The 24,646-nt window shown below is 36.3% G+C and overlaps 1 protein-coding gene and 1 non-coding gene across 4 annotated transcripts in view; one reads left to right on the top strand and one right to left on the bottom strand.

Moving 5' to 3' along the window:
- Positions 1-24,646, top strand: part of PRKD1 (protein kinase D1) — a 329,820-nt gene that overhangs the window by 94,633 nt on the left and 210,541 nt on the right. The window lies entirely within an intron of this gene.
- LOC140640710 (U6 spliceosomal RNA) lies at positions 6,079-6,180 on the bottom strand. Its single transcript, XR_012037351.1, has one exon. It is a non-coding gene; the product is annotated as a U6 spliceosomal RNA (small nuclear RNA).

The raw sequence follows: 24,646 nt of genomic DNA, 5'->3' as shown, positions 1-24,646 counted from the left end.
GTATTTATTTCAAATGAAATACCTATCTTAGTATTTAAAATTTTAAATGCCAGGAAGATTGAGTTCATCTCCCGTTCTCTATGTTAACCAACTAGTTGATAGTAAGTCTTCAAAAAAAGTTTTTGCTGTTATTTTAAGGAAAGTACTTTTTATTACAGGTGCTTATAAATTAATTCCTTGGAGAATAAAACCCTCAAGGTAAAGCATAATACATGAATATTTAGTAGATAGCAAATATTTAGAATGTTTAAACAAGGAAGTAAATTAGCATCAAATTAAATAAGCTGCTATGGATCTTTATCCCCACTATTGGAGAGAATTGTGTGGTATGGTGTTTCTGTTTGTTGTTGTTTGTCATCTGTTCTGACATCTCAGCTAAACTCATGAATTGAGAAGCAGACTGGGCTTATTTCCACAACATTCAGACCTTACTGTGCATTTACATTAGCTTACAATATGCTTCTTTTTTCTTTCCAAGCATGGTCATCTTTAATGTTCACACCTTAGGGTACTCTGCACAGTCACTGTCCATAGTGCAGGCACCTCTTCATGGACAGCAAGGGAGAAGAGATACTGTCAAATGTCATTTTTGGAAACTCTAATTTGTTTTTCTCTCTTCATTGTTTATGATAACCTTCTAGAAACTTGAAAATAGAATTTCCTTCCCTGCTGTTTTTGTCATTTGTATTTGGAAGTCCATTTTTTTCCAATGAAAAATAGTTATGTTGGCTTTTACTGAAATGGAAAACTTTCCAAAGCTATATACTCTTACTTTTTTTTTGTAATAAAGATGTTGTCCTTTCTTTCTTCCTGGATTTTTGGGTGGAATTTTTGAGAAGAATTAAGGAGTCAGTGGCCAGAAGAAGCAGAGTAGTAAGGTGGTTATTAACAGCACGGACTCTGAAGTCTTAGAGCTTGGGCTCAAATGTTGGGTCAAGCAATTTACTAACCAACTGGTTTCAGACACATTATTCTATCTCCCTGTCCCTCTCATCTGTAAAATGGGAATTATGTAATTGTACCTATGCATATGCTTGTTATGAGGATTTATTGAGTTGATGTTTGTAAAATACTTAAAATAGTGCCTAGAATATAGTAAATGGTATATGTTTGTTAAGTAAAAATGAGTATCTCCCCTCCTGCAATCTTACTACACTAATCCTTTTTCCTCCTGGTATGTTAGTGGGAAACAGCCCATAGCTCTCTCTTTAGAGAAGAGAGCTCCTCCTTAGAGAAGTTAGGGGACCCTAACTGAAGAACTATAGAGCATTTTTGTAAACTGATCTTTTCAGAAGTTGAAATGCATCAGTTTGCCACTCATCTTTGTGCTTTGGCTTCTCTGAGAGAAGACATTATTAGAAGGCTAACTAGATTTATTCACCTCTGGACTTTTCCTTACTCATAGCATGGCTTCATTTTGATTTAAAAGGAGTCCTACTGTATAGTTCTTGTGAAGAACATTTAGTGTAAAATTTCACAGATGTCAGGTATGTAAACTTGAAAGAAAATACCTTTTCAAAGTTTATTCAAAGAGATATAGGCTCATTCTTAAAATGCATATACATATACATACACTCACAAACCCAGCTAGCGTAAAAGTAGAGTACGTAAATGTATGCTTAGAAAAATTAGTTGGAAGCCTTCAGTCCTTAAAATGTTTTTTTTTTTTTACCTAAATGTGGTTAAATTGAGTAATTTCTGAAGCCTAGTAGGTCACAGGTAGTTTATATTTATTTTATACTGGAAGTAGCAACAGAGAAAGCATGATCTCTTGGACTGCCAGGAACTTGGGGGCATTTCAATATGTGGAGACCATTTTTAATAATCGTAGCAGTACATGAAATTGATTATTTACTTTATTGAGTACATAATATCCTGAATGACAGCTGTCTTACTTCTGGTTGCTATAGCAAATTACCAGGAGTGGGTGGCCTAAACAACAGATGTTTGTGTCTCACTGTTCTGGTGGCTGGGAAGTCTATAGTCAAAGTGGCAGCAGATCCAGTATCTGGTGAGAGCCCCCTTCCTGGTTTGCAGATGGCCATCATGTTGTGTTGCATGAGGAGAGCAAACAAGGGCAAGCCCCCTTTGTCTCCTGTAAGGGCACTGATCCTACCATAAAGGCTCCACCCTCATGACCTCATTACCTCCCAAAGGCCCCATCTCTTATATTGGGGGTTTGAGTTTTAGCACGGGAATTTTTTTTGGTGGGGAGGACACAAACATTCAGGCCATAGCAACAGTTTTAACACTCTACTGAAATATAAAACCATTAGCAAAGCTGAAGAATCCCCAACCGACCTTTTAACACAAGGCAGTCAGAGTACCTATAAACTTATGAAGGATTATTAATGATATGGCTGAGGACATATATTTAATAGAAAATATAATCATCTAAGCAATTAAAGACAGTAGATAATTAAAAGTAGTTCATATGTTGGACGGTGAGTGATAAGAACTTAAAAAGTGAATAACTTTCTAGATTGTTTAGATATGCTTATGGCTAACAATTTTTCTATCATTATGTTTCACAAGTTTCATAACAAGAGATGTAAGCAAAAGCAAACCATATCTTTTTTTTTTTTTTTAAAGAATGAAAATCAACTCCGTACCACTGTGGTTCTATTGTGGCACATGGTTAGTTTTTTGTTTTTTGGGTTTTTTTGAGTAGGCTGTAGTGATAGCTCAGGGACTCTGGCTCGTTCTCTGTGTTGATTTCTATCAACTGCTGATGAAAAGCTTCCAAGGGGAATTTTGATTGAATACTGACATGGCTGTGTTCCATTCATTAAATTTTTCTCTTTGCCTGTACCTACATTGAAGGTAGAAATGTTTTTTTTTAAAGTTAATGGAGAAATGAGTATTATTAATACATAGAACACTGGTACCACATTGAAACTGCTAGACAAAAGATCTTCTATCATTTCTTTAGTTTACCTGGAAATAAAAATGGAGTCTGGAGTTGTGCTGTATAAGAAGCACAGCAAGAAGTGGACAGTGGACAGGGAGTCCACTTAAGACTTTTAACATTGTTAATGGTCTGGGAAGAACCCTGAGACAAGGAGACTCTCCAGATGGGTGGCTGTTACATGATGCATCAGGTTGAATTATTAGTGAACGTTCCATTGCATAGTTCTGTAAATAGTTCCAGGCTTTCCAGTTAAGTACAACTTGAATTGATGGTTAGGTTGTTATCAGTAAATTTCTCCACATTTTCTCTTTTCAAATTCAGATCTGTGTTTGAGCCAAAGGCTTGTATAATGTACTTGGATTTTCCTCTCATTGTTATGTCTAACCTCTTGCTCACAACAGTTACCCTCTTAGGGACATTTTGAAACTGAATTTCTAGAATGAAGAAGTGAAAATATGTTGGGAAGATATAAATCATGAGACTCTATGGTATTCAGGCTAACTATGATGTTCTAGTGGATTGGAAAGAAATAGCTAATTACCATATGTTTGATTTTTCTTAAATAATTTAGATACTTCTAATGGTAGTTTTGCCATGTCATGATTAATTATTTAATGTTACAGGACTGTGCAGTTTACTGTGGTAATTTTTCTTTGATGATTAAAAGATCATTTGAGGCACATGTTTAGTAGCTTTTTAGCTTTAAAACTGGTAAGAAAAAAAAAAAAAGAAAAAAAAAAACTGGTAAGAAACCTCTGAAATAGAGCTTGGGGGAAAAGCCGGGAAGTTAGCATGGCCATTGATTTGAATGACACATTTTAGATAACTGGTTTTTAAGAAATAAGACAAAACACTGCATTGTTCCTCTGTGTTCAACTACACATTTTTGTCATCTTCTTTTAGACTGGTGTTTATTTAAGGATTAAGCCATCCTTTTCACAGCTTATATAGTGACACAATTCAGGTTTGCGCTTAACCTATATTTTGCTTAGTCATTAATATTTTTGCACAGAGTTCATTAAATTTCATGAAATATAATTGACTTAGTTTTGAGTGCTAAAGAATCAATGATGGAATAGAACAGAGTCAAGGTTTTTGTGGCAAGTAGATACAAAGCTGTATTTGTGTTGGTGCCAGCAATGGAGGCAGCAGGGAATCGCCAAGAGGGCACCCAGCCAGCCTGGGATCCAAGCCTACACCAAGAGGGGAGGGCTTTGAATATGCTTTTGAGAAAGTGTACCAAAGTCAGGTGTGCAGACTGAGGTTAGGGCACATGCAGACATTAGAGGTAAGCTGCTTTGAACCTGAAGGCCCACGATGGGACAGGAAGAAGCCCAGTTCCTTAGTACCCTGGCACAGTCAGGAGCTGAGGAATCCAGGAACTTGAGCGGCCAGAGCAGAACTAGGGCACCAAGAGCAAGGAGACACTGATAGGCAGCCAACGCTGTTCTCCTGCTTTGGGAGGCTTCTTAAGTGCTTTTTTGTTAGACTCCCAGCCTCAGAGCTTGGCTTGATGAAGACTCAGTAATCTGCCACACCTGGCAAACCCTGACATGCAGTTGCTGGCATATCCACATCTGACTGGTGCTGACAGTGATTAATTATGTAGGGTGCAGCACGATACAGTCAAGTGAGGTCATGAGCAAAGTGCTGTTTTATTTGTGTTTCCTTCCCGTCTACTTCGGCATTTTAACTCTGAAATAAAGCTGAAAGGGAATTTAGCTAGTGAAAAGAAAAAAGCCAGGTTGGAGAAAAATCTGTACATATCCATTCATTAATTCAGTCTTCCATTCAACAAAATTTTTTTTGAATGCCTTAGTATGTAATTCCCCGAAGTGAATGAATATTCATTTATCTTTGAAATTCAAATTCTATTTTACTAATGAACAGCTCAGTGTTTTACCCGGAGGTACAGAGTTAGCAGCGGCAAAACTAATTTGGATCCCAAACCTCTTTCTTTGTGTAATCAGTTCTTCAGGTCTCTCTGTAAAGTCCTGGCTTGAACCAAAGGTGGGTTTATCTTGGCTCTGAAAGCTGTCTGACTGAGCAAGAAATAGTAATGGGATGCATAATTTATATTGAGTTGGTGCTGAGCACTTGAGAGGTCAGAATGGGAACAGACTGCCATAGTTGATATAAATTGCTAATGTCTGTAGAGTATTTTCAATGTGGTCGGCTCTGTGGTGTTGAGTGAGTCTCTTCTATTATTTTACTTAATGCAGTCCTAGTAGAATTAGGTGACCTTTGAGCAGGATTTATCTCAGAGGCCCTATAAACATGGCTACATCCTTTCCCCCAGGACTGTGACAAGATTGATCCCCTTTGGGGATTTGCTCACATACACAGTCTTCAGAAGCAAAAAAGAATTCTCACTTGGCTCAGTTCCTTGGGAACTCAGTCTTGAGATTCAGATTTTCCCTATTATACTTTAAGGTTGTTTTAGGGTTCTTTTTTTTTTAGCATTTGACAGGCAAGATGTTTTGTCTTATGTATATAAAAATTAAGTAACTGTACCAGCATCACATATGTACTTTCAGTTGTAAATCGTACCCAAACCAACTTTCTGGGTGCAGTAACTTAACAATTTAAAGTTGATTTTGTGCTATTTAATACACATTTATCCCCCTTTTGTGAATAAAGGCATGCTTTTGCATAGACTACTTTGGTTGCTAGAGTATTTTTATAGTTTCTAGATTGTGTGTTTTCATTTTATCTTAAGTAGGTAAGAGAAGTTTTAATAAGAAATATAGCTGAACACATTCCTCTTGATAGTGTACAATGTGGTTAACATGCTGACTACAGATTTTGCATTGGAGTTAGTTATTTAAAGAATTGTTCTTTTATATCATATCATACTCAAATTACATTCAATTTAATGTTTTGTATATATCTAGGTATAGGTAGTTTTGGTAATAATAGCTTGTATGCTGTTTTTTGTCCATTTAATAGGCCTCAGATCTTTTAAAAATTGAGCTAATGACAATATATGGTTGTAAGAAATAATTGAGAAATTTCTATATAGTTTACATGGTTTCTCCCAATGGTAACATTTTGCAAGACTGGTATAATATCTCAGCTAGGATACTGACATTGACACAATCCACCTTTCCCCCATTTTATTCAGGTTTTCCCAGTTTTGTGTATATTTGTATTTAGTTCTATAAAATAAAAATAGGGAACATGTAATAAATTTGTGTGTCATCCTTGTGCGGGAGTCGTGCTAATGTCTTTGTCCAATTTTATGGTATATATGCTACAGAAGTAAGCACAGGCCCACAGACCTTAGAGTTTTTTATGAATCAAGGCTGGCTTCATGGGCCCGTGACAGAAATCCCTAGTTTTATGTTTGAATTTGTGTTTTGTAAGTGAAGTCTGACAAGATAATGGAGCCTGCCTCTGATCTGGGATAGGTTCTCTTCTGCTTTCAACTGCTTGATTCCCACACCCCCTAGAACCCCACAGACCTGGCCTCTTCCTTCACATTCCTGTCTCACAGCTGCTGTTGGCTTTCATACCTGGCAGGGATAGGGTGGGCTCTAGAGCAAGATCCCAGGAACATTTCAGGCCTGGACACTGATGCAGTTGTCCCCATCTAGGAGAGTCACAACGATGCCTCAGTGGGGTAAACTTCTCACCTACCCCAATGTAGGTGCCTGATGTACCTGAGATTTTCAGTACTGCTGGGGATGGGTTGGGGTGGTGTGTCTTTGGGAAGGGAGATCCCTGACTTGACTTCTCTGCCCCTAGAAGTGCACGGAGCATTGGTCTGCAGCTGCAAGGGGAGGGGAGACTCAATACCTAATGGGGGAGAGGGGGTGGTTTGTGTGTGTGGGGGGCCTAGCTGGCTGTTTTCTAGCACTTGCTTTGCAGATCACCCTGTGCCTGAGGGATCACAGCAGGGACTAGTAAATAAACAATGCCTTGGCAAGTTGAGAGAAGAAACTGCAGCAGAAAGGAGGAATCTTGATATTTTAGTACCTTTAATGGAACTTTTCTCCTGTCTTTTGAACATAGGGCCCTGCATTTTCATCTTGCTCAGGGCCTGCAAATTATGTAGCCCATTCTGATAGGCATAGTGTTATCTTCAGCAATCATTTACTATACACAGTGCCCACTTGTTTTCACTGCATCATCCTATATTTGCTTCAAATTTCAGTGACATAATAAGAAGATATTCAGTGAGACTGTGTGGGGACTAGAGCAGCACAAAACCCATAATGATATAAATATGTGGTGGAAAATTACAATAAAACCCTTACATCTTCCACTTTAATTTTGCCTCAAGGAAATGGCAAAATGCCCAGCTGGCAATAACCAGTTCCAAATGAGCTGCCAAAACTGCTAGGTGCTGAAATATATAGTTTGTTGCTCTTCCCCATTTTGGTGCTTGACTATAGGTTTTGAGGTTGGTGTTTCAAAGCCGGAGCAGGTGCCTGCCACCTGGAAGCATTTTCTTAAGTGCCTTGCTAATATCAACACAATGAGACCTATTGAAGTGTATTTTTAAATAACACTGAAGCTGCTTTACATGTGTATACATGTCTATTGAAATACAATCATAAATAGGCCTAAAATGTTTTCATCTGGAATTCAAAGGGATATGATTTGTGTCTTGGAACAATAAAGGATTCTTGTAAAAAGGAACATGCTGATGAAAAACATTTAGATAAAATTAAAATATTTGAAAAGTTTGTAAATGTCGGTTGAAGTACTGGCATAACAAAATTAGATTGCTTCACCTTAGAACCCTACACAGGGAGGTGCCTAGTAGATACCAGGCAGCAGTGCTAGCAAGGCGGAGGTGATGGTGAAGAGTAAGTACAATTGTTCAGACACATTTCAATCTTGGGGGCCAAGAGACCCTTCCTGTTTCATTTGAAAGAATTACCTTAATTTTTGTACTTGTGAATACAGTTATACGTCAGATCATTTCTGGATGCAGAAAGCCAGTTCCTTGTCTCCAATTAAGGTTTTTCTTTTCCTTGAGCAAGTGGTAGAATTTTCCATGAGCATCTCTGTATATTTAGTGCATTAGGGATCGGTGAATGTCAGAAGTTTCTGAGGTCAGTTTTTGTTTTAATGCTTGTCTGCACCATCTGAACTGTGTCCCAGTGCTCATCTAACCAAACAACTACTTTGTTTATAGTTCTGCCTGACCTGAGGTATACTCTGCCTGATGTGCTGGCTGTTTTCTAGCTCAGAATACATAATTCAGACTGGGTCTAGCAACATGGAGTCCAGGCAGAGAAGGTTGCTTGAAATCTAGGACTAATAAGAATGTACTTTCATTGCTCGTTTCACATCCTACTCCCTCTCCCAACCCTATTGCTAGATCCCAAAATAAGAGCAACAAACTAAACAAGCAAACAAAAATCAACACTCCCCTCTCCCCCCATTTAATAGTCTCCTCTTCTCCCTACTTTGGCTTACAAAGTTGCTAATTAGAAGCAAAATATCCAAACAATCCTGTAGGAAGAAGAAAGAGACCCAGCAGGGGACACAGATAATCTGTAAATTAGGTAATTAGTATAAGAATAATCATGACTCTGTTGTCTTTGAGTGCTTTTTCATAGATTTGGTACTAGTAAACCATTCAAGTCCTCCTGCAGGCTGGGGAGATCCACCACTTGATCTGCTTTCCTCTCCTGGGTGTTTATTTACCCAGCACGCTGGCCTTTCTTCAGGCATCTAAGCCTGAGTGGGTGCTGCCTGTTTCCACATTACACTCTCATACGTCTATTTTTTTTTCTCCAAACATTACTTTCATTTTCTAACTGTTCTTTCTCCAGCTTGTTCTCATTTGCTAAATGCCCTAACTTTTAAATTTTCCTCTCTCCTCCCCCTTGCACATCCCCCTTCGTTGGCAGCCTACAGGGACTTGTTATCACTTTGTGGCGGTTGACACTTCCCATCAACACTGAAAGGTGCTCAAGTTCCAGAGGGTGGCGGCAGCGCACCCTGGCGCCACCACACACCAACCCTGAGACCCTTAGCTCACTTAAATTCCTTGCTTCCTTCTCCACCTCTGTGCAATGGGGATGATTATATTGTTTCTACCTCGTAAAGTTGCTGTGAAGATTAAACGAGCTATTCCGTATCACCTATTTAGAACTACACCTGGCTCATAGTAAGTGCTTAACAAATGTTAGCCATTATTCCTTAATGTTTGGTTGACTCAGTTATGTGACTCTTGAGTCACCTGTTCGTGTCTTATTTTTCTGGCAACACCTATTCATGTCCTGGATAACTGGGGTTCCTGAGAATACATGTGGAAAATGCTACTCCTCAAGATAGGTGTAGTTAGCATTGCCATTTTTCTCAAGTCATTTTATAAGAGGGCAGATTAAGGTTGAAATTCTAGAAGTAGAATTTCTCTTATAGTCAGATCCTTCTGTTGTCAGCATCTCTCCACCAGTGTGCATGCCTCTGTGTGCTCTTTCTCCTGATGGAACAGTAATGTGTGCTGACACGTTGCTACTTCAGGTGGTCTGCTGACCAGCAGCATGGACATCGCCTGGGAGCTTGTAAAGATGTAGATCTCAGGCTCCACCGTAGACCAACTGAATCAGAATCTGCATTTTATTTTATTTTATTTTTAAATTATTTTTAGAATCTGCATTTTAACAAGATCCCCAGGTAATTCATAAGTACATTGCTGTTTGAGAAACATTAGGCTAATATTTCTGGGTCTAGAGTACCAAAATTTTGCCCTAGGGAAATAGAAAGTCATCAACCTAAATTCTGTTTTACAATACATAATATTGACTACTTCTACAAGTATAGCACTTTAAACCCTATGTGATTTCCTGGAAAACCTATATTGGCATTCTCTTGGGTGTAATTGTTATCGATTAATGTCATGATTAAAAGTGTAGCTTAGGTCTACTGGGAGCTTTATCTCCTGGAAAGAAAAAAAAAAAAAAAACTTACCTCATTGATTTGAAGCCTTCAGTCAGTCATTCTTACCTTTTCAGAAAACACTTCAGATAAATAGCAATAATCTTAGCAGTGAGAGATTTGTCTCAAGGGATTATCTTTCCAACAATGACTTGCATTGATTAAGTTCATTGCTTTTTAACTGTTCATTTTGTTGCTGTGGTAACTCCGTGTTAAAAATTAGGATGCATTTTCTTAGCTGGGATGGAGCGTGAGGAGGGTGGCCACAGAGGAGCACATTTGGGCTTCTACTACTGGTTAGACACTTGCTGACAGTCTGGTGTTCCTGATGTTTTCTGAATATTGCTTTGTTGAAATAAGGTTGTGGTAAAAGGAGGCATTGAATATGCTTAATAGATAGCACGCAGAAGAGTCAGGCTAGTATTATGATTCCTCGTATCTCAGCCATGTATCAAGAAAGGACCTGAAGTGCTGAATTATTAGCTGGAAAACTTTGCTTTTTGAACAGTTGAGTTGTGTAAACCATGTGTTGTTAGATTGTTGCCTTGCCTTTTGTATACCTCTGTTTTTATGGGTGGGTGGAACATTTGGAAAATCCCTAGATTTCTATGGTTGTGGAGAGGGAAGACTCAGCTTGTTAGTTGGAATTTTGATTTATGAAACACTAAATGGAGTGTATTAACTCATTCAGCTCTCTGAATCTTCTTTATAATTACAATGATAAATATTAATTAAAAATAGAATTTACTTGAGTTTCTATAACATTTACTGCCTCTCATAAAGAGAGACAGCAGAAATATAAGACTGGTATTATCTGTCTCCCATACTTTGCCTTACAAAAGTAATCTTCCGTGGGACACTTGGGTGGCTCAGTAGGTGAAAGAGTCTGACTCAATCTCAGCTCAGTTCTTGATCTCAGGGTCGTGAGTTCAAGCCCTGCATTGGGCTCCGTGCTAGAAGTGGAGCCTACTTAAAAACAACAACAACAACAACAAAAAACTTATGAAAATGTAATTCAGATCATGTCTCTCTATTACTTAAGATTCCCTGGTGGCTCCCATCACACCTTGGACAGAGCACAATTCTGAAGACAGAGCTTCTGACCATTTCCTATGTGTACCTGCAGTTCTCCACTGTACCTGGAGAAATAATTGGCATTTCCCTGAACCTATGGACTTCTGACCATCCTGGTTCCTCTAACCTGCAAGACATTACTGCCCTTACCACGTTTCCTTCTCTGCATAGTATCATAGCTTCAAGACTCAGCTCAACCATATCTCCTTTGTGGAACCTTCCCGAACCCCACAGATTGTTCACCTTGTGTGTTCATACTTCTGCCATGACATTTATCATGTTGTATTAGTCAGGGCTTTCCAGTAAAACAGAACCAGTAGAATTTGGGTGTGGATGAGGGCATACAGAAAAAAATTTATTGCAAAGAAGTGGATTATGTGATTGTAGTGGCTGTTAAGTCTGGGATCCAAAGGGCAGACTGTCAGGATGAAAGCTCTCAGGCAGGAACTGATACTGCAGTCATGAGGCAGATTCTCAATCTCTTCAGGGAAACCTTCATTTTGCTCTTAAGGTTTTTTGACTCATTGGATGAGATCTACCCAGATTATTGAGGGTGATCTCCTTACTTCAGGTCAACTGATTGTAGATATTAGTCACATTTACAAAATACCAGTAACATTTATATTAGTGTTTGATTTAAATAACTGGGTACTGCAGCCTAGCCAGGTTGGCACATAAAACTATCCATCATACATGGCATCTGCAATTATTTATGTACCTGTAATTCCACCTTAGGACTGTGAGATCTCTCAGTCATAAACAAACATTACCTTTAAGTGACTAAGATATTATTTTATAGATTGCTTAAATTGTGAAATAAAAAATACTGTTTTTATCATTTATTTATATTTTTTTAAAAATAAAATACATAAATATTTATTTTAGAGAGCACATGCAGGTGGAGGGAGGGGCAGAGGAAGAGGGAGAGAGGGAATCTTAAGTAGACTTCCCACTGAGCACAAAGCCTGACAAGCTTTATCTCAGGACCCTGAGATTATGACCAGAGCCAAAAATCAAGAGTGGGATGCTTGACCAACTGAGCCTCCCAGGTGCCCCAGTATTCCTACCATTTAGATGTACTAGTCCTTAGAAACTTGAGTCAGTCTGCCCATGATTTATAATGAAGTTCTCTACTCATATTTTGCTAATAGTTTTAAATGAAGGGAAACAGAAGAAGCAGCTTATTTATTAAAAATAATTTACACATTCTATATTGGTAGAAATTCATTATATGCTTTATTATTAAATTTGCAAACTATGGGTGTAACAGTGAAAGAAAAAGATGTGTGGAAGAATTGAGATTCAGCTTGTTTTAAAAATTAAAGATCTGGGTGTCTGGCTGGCTCAGTTGGTTAAGTGTCTGCTTTTGGCTCAGGTCATGATCCCTTAGTCCCAGACTGGAGCCCTGGGTTGGGCTCCTTGCTCAGCTGAGAGTCCTTCTCCCTCTGCCCCTCCCCACTCCTCATGCTCTCTCTCACACTCTCTTAAATAAATAAATAAAATCTTTACATACAAATAAGAGGTCCATTTCATTTATTTAATTATTTATTTAAGTATGTTATTTTTATTTGCACTCAGAAAAATCCTTAGTATATATAATACTAAGTACACTTGATTAGTAAGTGTTTAGTGTCAGTTTTTCCCGATCTGTGTCACCACTGAAAAGGTAGTTCCCTTATTTTGATCCTATCTGTATATTACAAGTTTTTGAAAATATACCTCAAAACTCTTTTCTCCCAAAATTTCCAGGATTAATTAGAATGTTTTGATGTTCCTTTTTTCTTATTATTTGTATATGTGTTCACATTTGCTCTTTTAGAAAACTTACTGTTTTGCTGTTACATAACTTTCAAACGACGTTTCACACTTATCGTTTGAATCTCGTAATCTCACTATTTGACACCTGCATCTGGGTTCATTATTTAAGGCCAAATTCAAATTGTTTAACCCAGACTCTTTATCTTTCCTGCTACTCTATCTACTTTTTTCCTTGGCATGTGTGTGTTTCTCTCAGTGACACTTGCTGAGATTTGGTTCACAACCTTTGGACATCAGTCTTTCCAGATCCCCCACCTTTCCCATCCAGTCAGATGTTTGGTGAATTCCAATAATTGTCTTTTCCTGAGTGTCTTACCTTTACATCCTCTATTGTATTTAAACAACCATCTTTCCACCTTGGATTATTATTACCTCCTATGTAGACTCTTGCAGTAAGCATCATGGACTAGTCACTCTCTCCTCAAAGTTATCTCCTGTGCTCTCAACAGGTTAATTATGCTAGTATAGTTACTGTTTTAGTATTCACCAGCTTAAAAAAGAAAAATCAAAACTAGTGGCTTCCCATCACCAGTAAAATGAAAACAAAGGGTTTTCCAATCAGGTCATTTACAGTGCTCCAAATGGCCAGATTACTTTTACAGTTTTCTTGTTCAGTCTTCCTGTGTATGGACATCAAAATTGGACTGTTTTAAACAATATGTACATTGTGTTTCCCTATCTTTGAACTTTAGCTGTGCTTTTCTCTCCATCTGGAATTGTCTACTCACAATTTTTGCTCATTAAAATCTTCCTGTCTCCTGTCTTTTTGCTGAAGGGGCTGGGTCCTTTTCAGCCTTCAATATACAACTATGGCTCAAAGACCAACATTGGGGAGGAGTACAGAGAGGGCAGTGAAGACAGCCTGTCACATGACTGGTTCATTGAGGTACAGTTTTTGGTTCTCAAATTTTAAGCTCCAGAAATTTTACTTTTTCCTTCCAGCCAGAGTTGCCATAGTTCCTAGAAGATAAACTCCTGCTAATAAAACTTAACAAAAAATTGTTATGAACTAGAATGATAGTTTACCAATTTATAGTGAATGATGTGCTTTAAGGATGGAGAGAGTATTGCCTCTCCATGCCAGGACACCTGCAAAGCAGAATCAGTAACTGGAAAGTTGAAACAGAAGAATTGGTTGGTCTTGAATGATATTCCATCTTGGTTGTGTTGAAAACCTTGTTGCCTTATTGGGTCATCTGATAAGGTTCTTTTCCTTGGATAATTTGATATAAACAATAATGGATCTTCAGGTTCTGATCTCTTATCCATTGTCCCAACTGACTGAATTACAGTTCTCCTTTACATGTTCCATTCCAGTAATGTCATTCTGAAGATGTTTGTTGCATTGTTTTAAATTTAGCAACACTCTGTCCTTATCAATTAATTTGTAAGGTAATCCAGGTCTACAAAACCACATTTAGATCCTTCTACAGTGGTGTCTTTGGATGGCAAGTATCATATGTCATGTGCTTCATGGCTTCAGAATGTGCCTTTTGTATGAACTTACACCAGAATTCTTAAATTGATTTACGCATTAGATGCAGTCACCTTTTAATATGTTTGTATTATGGTTATTTGCAAACTGGTCTTATTTACTACATGTCAGGTCTAAATTGCTTGAAAACAGGGACTATTTTTTTAAAAATTAAAAAAAAATTTCATTTGTTTTTCTGTAGCCTCAACTATGATGATTTTGTTCTTTCCAAAAGTGAACCTTGATATTCATTCCTTTATTTACTTACTTTTTAAAAAGATTTTATTTATTCATGAGAGACGCACAGAGGCAGAGACATAGGCAGAGGGAGAAGCAGGCTCTCTGATGTGGGGCTCTCTCCCAGGACCCTGGGATCATGATCTGAGCCAAAGGCAGACCCTAAACCACTGAGCCACCCCGGTGCCCTTCCTTCATTTACTTATTTTTTTTCCTTCCTTCCATCGTTCTTTTTTTCCTCACTCTCCTCTGTCCCCTCCTTCCCTCTCTACATTCTTCCCTTTGTTCCCTCCACACACATTTATAAAACACCTCCTACCTGCCAGGAATACATCAATGTCTGTGACTCAGTTTTACAGCACATAGACACTAATAGTGTAGTACTACCACTCATTGATTGATTGTCCTGAATTCTTCATCAGATCTATACAGTACCACCAAAGATATGTATAAATACACTGCCTCCCCTTATTTTGCAAATAAACAGACTGAAGTTCAGAGAAAAAAAATGACTTTCTTCAAACCACACAGTTTGTGAAATAGCTGGGATTTAAGCTCAGGATTGTTGTCTCAATTTATTCTTTTTTTCCTATTGTTTGTTGATGGTCGTTGGAGGCAACTTTATGGTTTAAGATAGTATTAGTTAATTGTATGTGCCAATTTAGTTAGGCTGTGGTGTCCAGTTGTTCATTCAGTACTGATATTAATATTGCTATGAAGGTATTTTGTAGTTTGTATTTTGTAATAGTTAACATCCATAACCAGTTGTCTTTAAATAATAATGTGGGTGGGCCTTATCCAATCAGTTGAAGGTTTATGGAATAAAAAGAATGTGGCATCAGGGTGCTTGGCTGCCTCAGTAAGTAGAGCATATGACTCTTGGTCTTGGGGTTGTGAGTTTGAGCTGTGTGTTGGGCATAGAGATTACTTAAAAACAAAATCTTAAGAAAAAAAGAAAGAATGCAACATTAGCTCTTGCCGGAGTTTCCAGCTTGCCTGTTAGTCCTGTAATTTTGGACTTACTAGCCTCCTCACTCATGTGAGCCATTTATATGTATATAAATACACATATGCACATACACACACTGTTGGGTTTCTCTAGAAATAAAGATTGATTGGCTGATTAATACAGCTTCTGACAATTAAATTGACAGAAGTATTATACAAAATTGTTAATTGCATTATCTTTAATTTCCATATTAAAACAATTCTTCAAATTTAAAATGTATATGGCATATGGTGACTTTTAAAAAAACAGGTATAGTTGGTACCAGTGGTCTTAATCAGGTAGGGAGCAAGTGTGGAGAAGGAAGGAAAAGAATGAGGGATTGTATTGTTTTCCTAAACTGACTGAAACAGAGAGTTGAAACAACCTGAAGATATTCATGTGATATCTTCAGGGAAACATTTATACATTTGGTAAAGACTTAATTTCAAAAAAATCCATCAATGACAATAACAAAAATAAAGCTATTTCTTTCTTTTATATTTGAAGATGGCATGTGTCTGTAGAGTTTATAGTGTTCACAGTTTTACATTTGGGTTTTATAAGGTGCAGCAAATCATACATTCTCCTGAGACATGGTCTTTCCAAATAAGAAGACAGACATGGAAAGGGAAAGAGTAATGATTTTAGGATTGCAATAAAAAAGTAATTTCCTTGTTAGACTCCAAGTCATATAGTCAATCCAAAGATGTTAAATTTTCTGTTTCTTTGTTTACTGTAAATAGAAGATAACACTCTAATAAACCCCAAAGTCCAAAATACAGACTTTTGTTAAATAAAAATTGGACCAAAATATAGGAACAAAGTTTTAAACTAGTGTGAATACTCTGCTTTATTCCCCCTGTCGCCTCTCCTTGGAACAGTATATCACAGTAAAATTGTTGGAAATACAGTTAGTAGTAGTAATGCTCTACAAAGTCACTTCAAACACTGAATTAGCAAATATTGAATCATTCATTGCTCCTAAGGGAAATACAGTGTTAGTTCCTGTGAGCTTCTGGTCACATTTTTGTTTACCAATCAATGCACAATCCTGCTTATGTGTGTTTAAGACACCTTGTTTAATATATTCATGGCCAACAGTATTATAACTCATGCCTGATTTAACCCACATATTTTCTTCATAAGGCTCATCACAGCCTTCTTACACTTGGAACACTAGACAACTCTTCAGTATTATGCTTGGGGGCCATTTTAACTAACAAAATCACCAATGAGAAGCACAAAAAACAAAAATGGTGGCATTTACTAGACTGAGAAAAGCACACTCGTTTACAGTATGAGAGCTGAAACAAGGCATAGTGTCAGCTGGGGAGGTGCACACTGGACAACTCAGAAATTTTGCCACTCTGTAAATGATCCAGAAATGTCTGTGAGTAACCTGTGATTATTGATTAGGGGGTTACAAATACAGATTAGCTGGAAGGCGAATTCACAAATTCAGAATCTGCAAATAATGAGGATCTACTTTAAACAGTTTGTATCTTTCTGGAAGACACATATATTTGTGGGTAAATAGCCTCCTGGGAAGCCACTATGTGAGAGAGTACAGTGCTGTCCAAGTTGTTGGGCTACTAAACATTTTATGTTCATTTGCAAGATTCTTTAATAAACATTTTTAATCTTTGCTACTGCAGTCTTTTAGGAAGAGAAAATAAGTACTGTAAATAAACAGATCTCCAAATATGGCAATAGGATTTTCTCAGGAAACCCTGAGCAATTTCAGGTGTTTGTTTGGATCCACTAGCAAGCATAATAAAATCAACACAAATAAACACGGAATCAAAATCTGAGCAAAGTAGTTTGTCATCTTTTCCAAAATATTAATGGAGAAGCAGTTTGTCTTCTTTCACCAAGATTTATGAAGTCAGTTCATTAGCATATCACGTGTTTAACCATGTTAAAACAATTGCTTGTTTAATTGAAGTTTTCACCTTTTGAGAATTTTTATCATAATGAAATTTGCCAAGAAATTAGCAAGTCTACAACTTGGATTCTCACAAACTGTTTATGTACTTTGAGGTTGATGCCAATCCTTCAATTCTTTATTTGTGAAACACTTATGTGCAAATTTCTGTGCTTAAAAGTCATGAATTATCAAATCAGGGCTTTTCTTGGCTTAACCAGCTGCCACATCATGGAGGTACCCCCACCCAAGAAGGAGGAGTAAAAGGGAGATGTCATTTATAGGTACTGAAGCAAAATTAGAACTCAAGGGCAGAGACAGTAGATCAGCTGAACTATTGGTGAAATTATTACCAAAAAAAGAGAAAGAAGTAAGTGAAAAAGAATCAGTGATGTGGAAGATGATTGGAGTATTTTATTGTGAATGTTTCAACCACTAGACCATTGCACCCTGAAAGAAAAGATGGGTTGTTATTTCTTTATTTTGAAAAGATATTGCAAGGCACTTTTCTTAGCCATATCATAAATTAGAATGAGAGAAAATAGATTTATATTATAGCAAGTAGAATTCAGTTTTTACTAGTGCAAGGAGACCCTACCAGAGGACTTTGGTTATGAATATTTATAACCTGAAATACATATAAGAAGTAAATTAGAGAAATTAGCATTGGCAATAATCATATTCCTATAGTGACACTCTGACTTGGAGAGAATTATATTAGGTAGTCAGAAAACTTAAGCCTATTGCTGCTTGAAATTATGTATATGTGGATCCTTACTGTTCTGGGCTTGAATTTGAAAGACTCACTCATCAAGATTTTTAGACACATTATATTTGCTTTTGCAAATTAGAAGCTCCAACCACAGATGCAAGTGTACATTGCCATGTGTGGAATTAATGCTTCAGACATCTTATGAATATGCATGTGTATTTTGGTGGCGCTTCTGCTACATAAGTCTGAAAAGCAGTGGGAAGTGGGTGTAACTGCGTGGAACTGCATATTGCTGTCAGGAAAGTGCAGTTCTCAAAGAAAAAAAAATTACAGGGGCAAATTTTCATATCAGATGTGTCTTCAGAGACAAAATTTTCCAAAAGTGAATAGCTGATATTTGTCCATTTTAATTAAATTAAAATTTCTGCTGACATTTTCACCGCATAACAACTTGGAAATGTTCTGAGGACAATGCTCCATATTTAAGTGTGCGTACATCTTCATGATGGTTTCTGGGATGCCTTAATTATTAATACGAGGTGAAATTTGGATGATATTTTGTTCTGTGGTTACAGTTGTTCCTGATTAAATGTCTCTATTAATGGTATGAATGGGTTGAGTTCAGCTTAAATTTTAATGTAAGGTTTAGTTTCTATATGTCACCTGGATTTTTTTTTTTCTGGATTTTGATATTGATCAGCGATTACTTCAAAACTATGTTTCAGCAAAGAAATACAGAGTAAATAGTAGTGCTGTTCCAATCCCTTCCTCTTTGTGGTCCCGAGGCCTACATTATGGTACGTGGTAAAGTGAGGAGGAAGAACAGGAAAGCTAATGTGACTGGCTGCTCCTGCAGTGAGATGGTCTGTCCAGTAGTGGACATGGCTGAGATCCTTCGGCTCAGTGGGACAACAGGTCTGAATCCACGTGAGTGTGGCCCCATGGGTAGTTCAAATTAATTACCCACTATGGTTCTTGCAAAATGGCTTCTTTTGTAAAAGTTGTAGGAATTCTGAGAAATCTTGTTACTCTTATGTGGCTAAAGCAGAATTAGATTATATTTACATACAATTCTGATACTTCAGACATTTAAATCATTCCTTTCAGAGCACAATTTGAACATTAAACTGGAGATAGTAACATCACCCCTACAGCTCATTATTGAGTTAAACTCACTGCATTTGACCAATTAATAAATATCAAAGAGATTTTGATTCATCACTCACATAAAATTTGTTTACAAGGCATACCAATAGCCTTCCTAAAAGGTAACCTGATACAGCTTTGCTTTTTAACCTGTTCTGGGAATAGTGATCATCAGGGGGTTACCCATTACCCTACTATCATTTATGACGGAAAAGAACAATTGACCACTGCTTTTTATTAGTTAGAATCCCTGTACATTTTAATCACTTTGAAAATAAGATTGTCCTAATTGAGTATCACATTTTCTAGACAAAAATATTTCCCTCCATTTAGCTCAGGTCATCATTTCTCAATGAATTTTCCTCATTAGAGCTTTTGATTGGATGAGGGGAATGTGTTGTTTAGGAACTTTAGAAAGAATTAAAGATTTTCACTCGTCTTAAAAACAACCAAAAACTCCCTTCTTGCCTCTACACTTCTCTTGTTTCTCTAGCCATTCTTTGTTGCCCTTGGGATTAAAATTTAACAAGTCTATACTTGTCTCTTTTTTACCTTGAGCTATCTCTTAAACATACTTTAATCCACTGTTATCCCCACCACTCCTCCAATAGTCTGATTAGGTTCAACAGTGACTTCCAAGTTCTTATAACTCTTTGTCATTGTTTGGTCTTTATCTTACCTGACTTACCCCAGAGCAGCAGAGACAGCACATGCACATCTACCCCTGTGGCCATAACTCACTTGTTCCTTGCTCCTCTTTCTCTAGACCTCTTCACGTCACAGTACCCCAGGGATCAGTATTTGGTTCTCTTCTCTTTTCTCTTTGCGCTTATTATTGGAGATCTCATTCAGTCTCATGACATTAAATCTCATTTATAGGCTGATGACTGCCAGATTGATGTCTTTATACCAGAACTTTATCCCAAACATTCAATTTTCCTATTTCACAAGTTATAGGAATTTCTGGTCCTACATCCAGAAATTGTAATAGACCAGTTTTGCATCTTCCACCAAAAAGAAAAAGCCATCTATAAGATGATAAATAAAGATGCAATTTAAAAACTTTGATATTGTTGTAATTAAACATTCATTTTAATTTCCCTATTCAGGAGTTGGGGAATTTATTTCAGATATACAAACTAGAATCACTCAATTCAGGAAAGCACATCATACACGTTTAAGTGATTTTTATGCATACTTGTTGATTGCTATTTCATATTTAAGGTTATTTACCTAACAAACTAATTCATGCCAACATAATATACCATGTAATCCTATTGGGAGATATCATTTAGCCAGAGAAATCATTTGCTTGCTTAGAAGTGTTACAAATATGCATATTACTGTTATTTGTATATCAATAGATGAAAGAAGAGTGTAGCATTTATAATTAAGTAAGAAACACACATACTAATATGACCAGCTAACACATTTAAAATGATCTTAGATTATGCTTATTTTGCTTGCCTTCTTTTGTAAATGTTCTTATTTTTGCCTATCTACCAATTAAAAAGTTAACTGTTTTAACCAAGCCAAAAATTGAATTTTATGACCTAAATATGCAGTTCACACACAGCATACTTCTATATTGTTAAGCTTAAAAATGTTCCAAATGATAATAGTGAGCATCCTAGAACATTTTGTGTTCTGCTAAGTGTCTCGAATGATTGTTTTAATACCTAGAGTTTGGCAGTATTCCAAATTATAACATTTATCATTCTTACCTAATTGGTCAATTTTACTATAGTTTCCCACTGGAAAAGAACTCTGATATGAAAGCAGTTTCAGACAGTTTCATTTCAACCATAAAGTCACTAAAATGTATGTTCATTCCTTTTTTTTAAAAGATTTTATTTATTTATTCATGAGAGACACAGAGAGAGGCAGAGACACAGACAGAAGGAGAAGCAGGCTCCTTGCAGGAAGCCTGATGTGGGACTTGATCCCAGGACTCCAGGATCATGCCCTGGGCGGAAGGCAGGTGCTAAACCGCTGAGCCACCCAGGGATCCTAAACATATGTTCATTCCTAAGTTACACTACTACTGCTCATGCTGAAGAAAAGACAAAGATTCCAGAAATGTTTATTAGAATTTATTATATGGAATTTAAGTGAGAATATAACGAGAACATGAGTTATTTATTTAATACACGTGTTGCAAAACTGAGGTAAGAATACAGAGGTAGATTAACTTTTTCTATATCTCATGTAATTCAAAAACAAGAAGACATATTTACTGTATAAAATAGATGAAAGGTAATTAAATGCATGTACTTAAATAAATATATTTAAAATAAAAAGAAGAAAAACATAAAAATAGACAAAAGCAAAATAGCTTAGGGTGACATTTTCTGGCTTCCCATATTTAGATTCTTAACAAATTTTTTAAGAATTTTATTGAAGAGTAATTGACATGCAATTCTGCATTAGTTTCAGCTCTTCAGCTTAGTGATTTGATGTTTATAATCATTTCAGAATGGCTACCCCACTAAGTCTAGTTACCATTTGTCACCATACAAAGTTTTTATATTCTTGACTATATTCCCTATGCTGTACTTTATGTCTCTGTGACTGGTTTTCTATAATTGAACATTTGTACCTCTTAATCCTTTTCACCTGTTTTGCCCATCAACCCACCTACCTCCCCTCTGCAGACATCAGTTTGTTCTCTGTATCTATGAGACTGTTTCTCTTTCTGTCTGACTTACTTCCCTTAACATAATATTCTCTAGGTCCATGCTGTAGCAAATGGCAAGATTTCATTATTTTTTATGGCTGAGTGGTATTCCATTGTGTATGTATGTATGTATATACACACCACATCTTTATCTGTTCATTCATCATTGGTTACGTGAGTTGCTGCCATATCTTGGCTATTGTAAGTAATGCTGCGATGGATGTGGGAGTGCATTTATCTCTTTGACTTAGTGCTTTTATTTTCTTTGGGTAAATACCTGGTAGGGAATTACTGGATCATATAATAGTTCTATTTTTAGTTTTTTGAGGAATCTTCATACTGTTTTCCATAGTGGCTGCACCAATTTAAATTCCCACCAAGAGTGCATGGGGGTTCCCTTTTCTCCACATCCTCACCAGATTTTATTTCAGATTCTCAATAAATTTAATGGTATGATGAACGATTGGATAGACTTGGTGACTAGAAAATTGATATTGATGTCATTTACAGAATTAATGAAAGTGTGTAAGGTGATATGCAAAGGGAGATATTCAGAGAATGAAAATAAATTTTCATGTAAACGAAAACACAATTATAAAAGTTGTCCATATTACTATCTATCTACTAAATTGTTAAAGAACTAAAAATTATAAATCCATTTTAGGTGAGTCTATAGGGACATGTATAAATTCACACAATGATAAATTGGAAAAATTTATCCTTGTATTGTGAGGGCAACAAATATGGTCATTCCTTTGATTCTATCATTTGGCTTCTATTTCTGAGACTCTTCCTTGAGAAAATGATTCCAAAATAAAATACAGTGGTTGAGGCAGACAGAGGAATATCTGTTTTTTTAATACTGATTTATGAAGATAGAATATAGATTGATGAACAACTATGTTCAAAATAAATAAGTAAATCAGTGTACAGCATTTTATCTCCATGGTGATTATAAATACCTAACGTGTATGTAGAAGGGGAATGAAAGGAGTAGGCCAATAAAAACAGAAACAAAAAACCCATAATTGATAATGTTATTATATGTTGTTTACTGTGAAAAGAACTTTATAGCTTCTTCACTAATTTAAATTTCAAGTTGTAATAATTATTGCATATTCATGCTTTAAAAAGGAATACAATAATTTTATATTCTAAAGTATATTCTACTGTATAGCACAGTGTATCTGATAAGTCATGGCCCTTATTCCCTGTGAATAAAATTAAAACTTGAAAACAGTCTAAAATAACTTTTTGAAATTCTGAACCCCTTTTTGTAAAACCAGCATGTTAACCTCAAATTACAAGTTGGATTTGAACCTAAAACATCTGTTAATACATCTACATTTCATGCCAACAAAACAAACTTCATCACTATTCACAGCAGAAATTTGCAAACTGCTAATAAGCTTGGTTTAAAGTGGCCACAGTAAAAATCTGTTTTGGATGGAACATGTGATGTTAGTAAATTCAGAACAGAACCTATGAATTGTGATGTTTAGGAAAGGCACTGTTAATAAAGAAAGAAAGAAATGGTACTGTTGTAGCTTACTTATTTGATCATCTGTCTTTAACTCTTCCATTAATGCAAAAGATAGCTCTTCATGGAATAAACATAATGTTATATGTTTAAGAAGAAATCTAATCAAATTTTACATCTCATTTCTTTGGCTAGACAGTAGCTATGGCTAATTTAAAACCCACTGCTGTAGTAGTGTCACTTAGGAGTTCTGGAGACCAAGTTCATTTTTTTAAAGCTTAAGAAAGTAAAACAAACAACATACAAGACCCAGAGACAGAGCAAAAGACCAAACTTGTACTTGTTCCTATTTGAATCAGAAATACCCACTGTTCATGAATATGATTAATTTGAACATTGCTCCTATATAAGTGAAGGAAACCAAATTGTTCAAAGAAAATGGTGTTTTTACCTCCCAACTTCCCATGAAACATACATTGAAAAGGTAGCTGTGGGAATTAGGGGCACAAATATCTTAGAACAAATTGATTCTTGATAGTGGCTTTTGCTTTCTTTAAGGAGAACATGTATCGGATTTACCTGAAAGGGTAGGGGGTGGGGGATGAATAGATGAAGTATTTCTTGAGTTATTATAGTATGGATGATTTTAGAATAGTTTGCTTCTCTTTTATTTTTCCTGTAGGCATTTTTTTCCTGCCAACATTTTAAAGATGACTACTATATATGAGATATGAAATTGGATGTCTTTTAAAGTGCAAATTCCATTTTCTATTCTGCAGAAACACCTACCATTTAAATAAAATTACAGTGCTCCTATGATCAAAAAATAGTCTTTTGTTACCCTTGTATATTTATGCATATTTTGCTTTTATTTTAGCCACAAGAAGTTTTTTTCAGTTTTGGCAGCACTAATAATCTACAGATTGTCATCTTTTCCCATGTTGCTAGTGTAAAGTCTTTTAAAAAGAATTTGATTTGTAGGTATCTATATATTGCCATTATTTTTTCCTGTATGTTTTTAATGCATTCCTTTTTACAATTAGATCACTTTTGATCTGGTGAGCGTTAGGGGAATGTTTGACTTTTTTAAAGCAGTGGTTTCAAATTGGCAGCACTTTAGTATTGGCTGCTTTACTCAAACCTTGCTAAGTGAATTTGAATTTTTTTTCTTGTCTAGTTTCCATCATGTCATTGCTTTATTCACAAGTATTGCTGTGTCCAGGTATTTGGGAGTTGGTAGCAAGTTTCTATATGGATAGTAGGCATTTTTGTTTTGCCTGAGATCTTCAACAATTTCCATGTTCTGGC

The sequence above is a fragment of the Canis lupus genome, chromosome 9, assembly GCF_048164855.1.
Source record: "Canis lupus baileyi chromosome 9, mCanLup2.hap1, whole genome shotgun sequence".
Classification (NCBI taxonomy): domain Eukaryota; kingdom Metazoa; phylum Chordata; class Mammalia; order Carnivora; family Canidae; genus Canis; species Canis lupus.
This window is presented reverse-complemented; position numbering and strand designations above follow the sequence as displayed.